Source organism: Lygodium microphyllum, unplaced genomic scaffold (assembly GCF_053477565.2).
Source record: "Lygodium microphyllum isolate KBCC unplaced genomic scaffold, Lygodium_microphyllum_v1.1.10 scaffold_131, whole genome shotgun sequence".
NCBI lineage: Eukaryota > Viridiplantae > Streptophyta > Polypodiopsida > Schizaeales > Lygodiaceae > Lygodium > Lygodium microphyllum.
Window position 1 is genome coordinate 91,915 of NW_028229614.1, and position 6,000 is coordinate 97,914.

Sequence of the window (6,000 nt, forward strand, 5' to 3'; positions counted from 1 at the left end):
TAGTGCCCATTGTTCAGGGACCGTGCCTCTATTTTCGTGGGAAATATCTATGTGACAGCTTCTTCATCTAGTGGTATACCATCTCTAATTTCATTGGAGGAGTTTATTAAGGCTTTGATGGAGAGATTTATTTCCTTTTTGTGGGCCATACAACTTTATTACCACCTTGTTAGGTCCTCTGCCTCGAGTAAGGGTTCCCTTGAACCAATTTGTTAGTGCTTATGCTTCAAAAAGCCATGGTCTTCCTAGTAGCAGAGGGTATGAGGTCTTGTAGAAATTTGGTTTTACTAGTAGATAAGTTAGCTAATAGTCTCTCATGCCAGGGTTGTTGTCACGAATGGGAGAATGCCCAAAGTCTTAATTCTTCTTTCGTCTGCTAATCTGATAATCCATTGTGTAGGTTGCATGCCTCGTAGGCCTAGATCCTTCATTCTCACATCCATCATTATATTCATTGATGAGTTGCCATCAATCAATGCATCTGTTATTATAAAACATCCTTCAATCCAGACACTAATTTTAGGGTGCCAAGATCCAAGAAGGCATTAGCCACATCCAATTCTTTCATAAGCTTTGGGGCTTTATTGGACTTAGTGTCAACTGTAGGAGCAATTCTTAGGCCACGTCTTCTTGTTGTCAATATGCTTTTGTATTTCTTTCAACACTACTTGGGGATAGCATCAGTAATTGTCAAACTGTCAGGTTTGATTTAAAGGTGTCCAAGTCTTTGACCAAGTTATGCTCTTTGATGGCATCCATGGGCTTCTCCAACCGACTAAGGAATGGGGCAACACCCACTTTCATCTTTCATCTTTCCTCTTTCCTTTAGTCGTGGTAATATCTATACTTCTTCTATCACTAGGGGTACTTTTGCATCCTCTATCTCCTAGACATCTTGTCTTGCTTCTGTAACTATCTCTATATCCTTCTGTGGTACTGGACTGCTCTATATTTCACTGTTCCATTTTGTATTGTTTTGTTTCTCTTTTGGTAGATTGAACTTCACAATTTTGGTAGAGAAAACATTCTCCTTTGGAACGATGGGATCTCCCTTCTTGGCATACATTATTGCATCCACTTCCAATTCCACTAAGTTGGAGGCAAGTTCTTGGGCCTTCTATTGGTTATCAGTTGTATTGGCTTTTGTAGGAGCTAGACTAGGACAGGTCTTTTACACTATGGTCTTCTTCTTTGCATTGAATGCACAAGGGTTTATAATCCATGGACCTTCTAGGGTTTGGACAATTTGGTGAGATATGTCCATTTTCTTCACATCTGTAACACTCCGCTTCTGATCTCTAGCCACCACCAGACTGTCAACCTCTGTAACTTTGAGAGGAAAACTTCCTTGGGCAAAAATTAGGCCCCAACTCTCTAGAATTTGGTCTAATATCTTGGGTAGCCATCTTGGATTCTAACAAGTTGAATCTTGCTTCTTCTTCCTTCTTCCTTTTTTCATGCATCTCCTTCAAAGAGTAAATATCTTCTATGTAGCTTTTCCTTAAATAGTACAAACATGAGGCTCCAAGGATAGTTGATTTTTGGATACATTAAGTGGCTAAATGTCTTGCCTAATGGCAGCTCCCGCACCATGTATTAGATCTCATCACATCTCTTCTCCCTCCTACAGGACTAGATATGTTGGTGGTATTCACCTTTAGTGTCTACAACTATTCATTAGTAATCACATCCATCATCTCTTTCTTAATTCTTGCAACTGAATTAAACAAATAGTCCTTCAAATTTTCTTCTCCTAGAGTACTCGTAGTAGGGTTTTTGAAAGCCTCTGTAATCACTGTATAAACTAGTTGAGTTGATCCAAAGAGTCCTCTGTTCTGACTCTGATTCAATGCTCCTATTGAGACTGCTAGTATTATTGGTTCCAATTGGTAGGGCTCCACTGTTGTTGAGTTGCCATTGAGGGAACTATTTGAGGGCACTATCATTGTGGTTGAACCATCATTTGAGGTAGTGCTAGCTACGACCACTGTGAATTCGGTGCACTATACTGTGACACTGATTGCAACTAAGCGTAGGGGTAGGGAACAATCCCTGGGATCACATTTTGGTGGGTATACCATTCCTGTCATGGAAGGAGATAAGACTCCTTTTCCCGAGGTCATTGATAGCCTTGCTTCAACTTCATCATATAGTCTCACACCTTCCACTTCAACTTGTAGGTTAACTAGTCTTCTCAACTGCACAAACTTACAAACTTCTGGTTGTAGGCCTCTAAGAAAAACCCCCTTTCGGATGCCTTTATCCAAGTTATGGTTGGTCCACCTCTCCAATATGGATTCCATTCTAGAGATATATGCTTCCACCCATTCTCCAGAGGACTGACTTAAGTTATGAACTCCTCTCGTATCCACTCTTCAAAACCTTCACACCTAAATTTAGTGAGGAAAGCTACCTTCAAGTTGTCCCATATGCCAAAAGTTCTTGCTGCTTATCTCTCGTACTACTGAAATACGTGCCTTTGAAAGTGGCAAGGAATATCGCCAACGAATTCTCAAGGGTTCTAGCATTGTTGGCTATACACACTATCATGAACTCAGCTATATGAAGATCAGGGTCTTCATTATACTCTCTCTGAAAAATTGGCAATGTGACTACATCCAGTGGCTTGTCATCAATATTTCTAGGACGGCGGATCTAGCTACAAAGGGGACCTTGATTCGCCATTGGGACTTCTTTAAAGAGTGCCACAAGGGCATCAAAGGAGGCTTTTGCTACTAGCTTGTTCTTGACTTTGATTTTTTCCTTCTCTCTTCTCACATACCTCTAGATTCTTTCTAGTGCTTGCCTCTTGATTGTGTCATTCATCAGGGAGTTAGTTTCACCTAGTTTGTCTCTACTCAACATAATAGAATTAGAAGGCCTTAGTCTCTCTAGAGGACTCTCTTGCCAATATTTCTTCTACTCCCTTCTTTTCAATGTCTATGAATGCAACTTCCATTCCACTATAGAGAGGAAGATATTCAGTTATGAAGGTATCAAAGTTCATTCTCTTGAGGATCGCTATAATGCCATTGTCTTGATAATATCATCTTTGAAGGGTTTAAATACTATAGGTTGTGAGAACACTCTATCTACTAGCTTCCAGTAGGTTGCTAATTGGACAAATGGAAGGTTATATGTACACCAAGCATCCCACATATATTTTTGTTGAGCATCCACAAACAAATTTCAACTCTTTTCCCTTCTTATTCTTGTGAACTTCAACTAACTAAGACTCCTAAAGCTTCTTCACAATTTTCCACTTGATGATGTTTGGAAATTTCTCAATGAAGGCTAAATCTCCCATGGATAGGAATTCTCTCTATTTCTGCTTCACTCTTCAGTTTTATGAGAAATTGTTGACTATAGCAATACAACTTTCTATAGCTTTAGAAGATAGTGGGATCAGTCTGTCACACAAAGAGCCCACATCAACTTAGTTGCATGTTTTTACCATTGAGGGATGCACTTTTTGTAGAAAGTGGCTTTGGCAATGAAGATCTTCAATTCTTCAATAGTAGCAAGAATTCTACAATTTTCCATTGCTTTTCTTCCTCTTCAACAATGCCACTTCTTCCATTTTTAGCCTGTAAGTATCTGTGCTTTGTTGATGGCAGTATTCCCCGGTTGCACACCAAAAACATGGAGTCTCAAGAGAAACACCAAGGAAAATAGAGAATCTACTACAAGAAAATTCATCTTATCACACCAATAAGCATGTTCTTTATATTTTAAGCAACCACAAGAAGAAAAACAACACCAATCTCCACGCAGCACCATATAGCAAGTCTCCCACGGATTTATCACAATAATCTTCAACGCATTCTTCATATTCTTCATACAAACCATCAAAGAGCCGCAATGATGAAAAACAAGCATTAACTTTGGATGGAATTCATCACATTGTATTCATCTTCATAGTTTTCATAATCTCTCTCATAATCACAATGTTTCTTCATGGAAAATTGGCTATATCTCATACTCTATCTCTCTCACATATGCTCTCTCTCAATGGTACATTGGAATTACAATGAATAATCCTCGATAATATTCTCTTGGTCATGGATACCCCTCCCAAGATGTATTCTTGATATGAAGAGTCACTAGAGGCACTACAATGTCCCTTGAGAGCTCACTACTATCATTATCACTGTAGTCTTCACTTCGAGTCTTCTTCAACTACTTATTCTGCTACTTCGAGCTATTTCAAGCTTGTATTCTTACTCTTTAAATATTGCAAAAATTTCCCTAAGATAAACATCCATCCATCAAAAGAGATACAAAAGCAAAGAGAGGTTTACATAATAGGGACAAAGATAACACTACTACAGAGGGTCAACAAAAGGTATAAAAACTATACAATTCAAACCATAACCACTTCAAACCATCCAAAATCATTCAATATATTTTCAATTATTCCTCAAAAGACTCATTCACAATCCCAACCTCTCAAATAAAAAGAAAACATATCAAAACAGAGGTAAAACAGACCAAACAAATACATCATAGAACCTATCAGAATATCATATCTCAACCAAAAACCATCATAAGCTTTTCAAAATTACTTGATCTATCCCAACACATTCCAAAAAACTTCCTTCTCAACAAAAATCAATCAAGTAAAACTCAAAGTCAAACATTCAACTCACAGAAACAACAAAAAATCAACTCAAAGGAACAAGTCAGTTCGACCCTCAACATTGGTCATGAAGCATGAAGTGGGCAAGATGCCCAATGTGTGAAACCCTAAACATCTTGTATATAAGTGATGAAAAAGAATAAAGCTATTTTTGTGCATGCAAGGATTCATGGGAATACTAAAGAGCTATATGTGATAAAGATCAAGGCCTAAGGATTCAATGTCTGAGAGAGGGATGGTTTCACAATGAGTGCATCTACTATCTTAGAAAATACATGCAAAACCTTGATGAAGATGCTTTGCTTGCATGGTCCGAGAAAGTGTTAGCAAAGATATTAGACAAGGTATTATCTAGAAAGGGAGTTTCAAATGTGTGGCAAGCCAAAAAAGCAAGAAAATATGAGCATCCATTAAGAAGAGGAATGCAAGTGCATTAGAAGAGGAGGAACAAAAGCTGGAAGATTAAAACTACCTCCCTCCATCTTTTCTTGGATGAGCATGCAAATTAGAAGAGCACACAAGTAAAACACTAAAGTCCAACACAGAGTATCTTGAGTTGAGTTCTAGGTGTGATCGAGAGGTAATATATTTTTCTAAATCTCACTAGATTTCATATACGTGCAATAGCTTTCTTTGCATCTTTATATGTGTATCCCACATGCACATAGGTTCATGCTCTTAGGAGTATGTGGACATACAAACAACATTTTTGCATCACAAGATAGAGGATCTTTGCCTCGCACAAGATTACTTCATCATTGCATGTTGCCTCACATATGTTTTTTCTCATTTGTATGAATTAAAATATAAAGGCATTGTGAACATTTTCCAAGCTATAATCAAGGGTTCAAAAATTAAGAAGCACAAGGAAGTAACTCTTTTCTTGGATTGTTTTCCAAATCTAAAGGTAATGCTTTCTAGGTTTAGGTCACTAAATTGCATAAAAAATTCAATGTGATCATACTTGTCATTATGTTGTCTAGGAATTCCGGGAGGATCCTCAACTTATATAGAAACCATGGACATTGCTCGGGTTATCATGAAATGGCATAACCATTGTTCTTCCTAAGCATAGCCATCTATGGCCAGAGGTGAGTTTAAGCACAGCATTGAGCTTCAACTTAGTTCAAACCTTATGAACTATGTCCACAGATGTATGGCCACCATTTCTTAGATGACTATATGGGACAAAGTGGCATGGTAATTATACCCTATAAAGAAGTGAAAACGGATGTCACATCCTGCAACTTGGAGTACCATCTAGAATGCAAGTCATAACCATAGCTCAAAGGACCCAAGAGTGAAAAGGCATATCCATGCTATGTAGAATATACTAGACATCTCATAATAAATATGTAGAC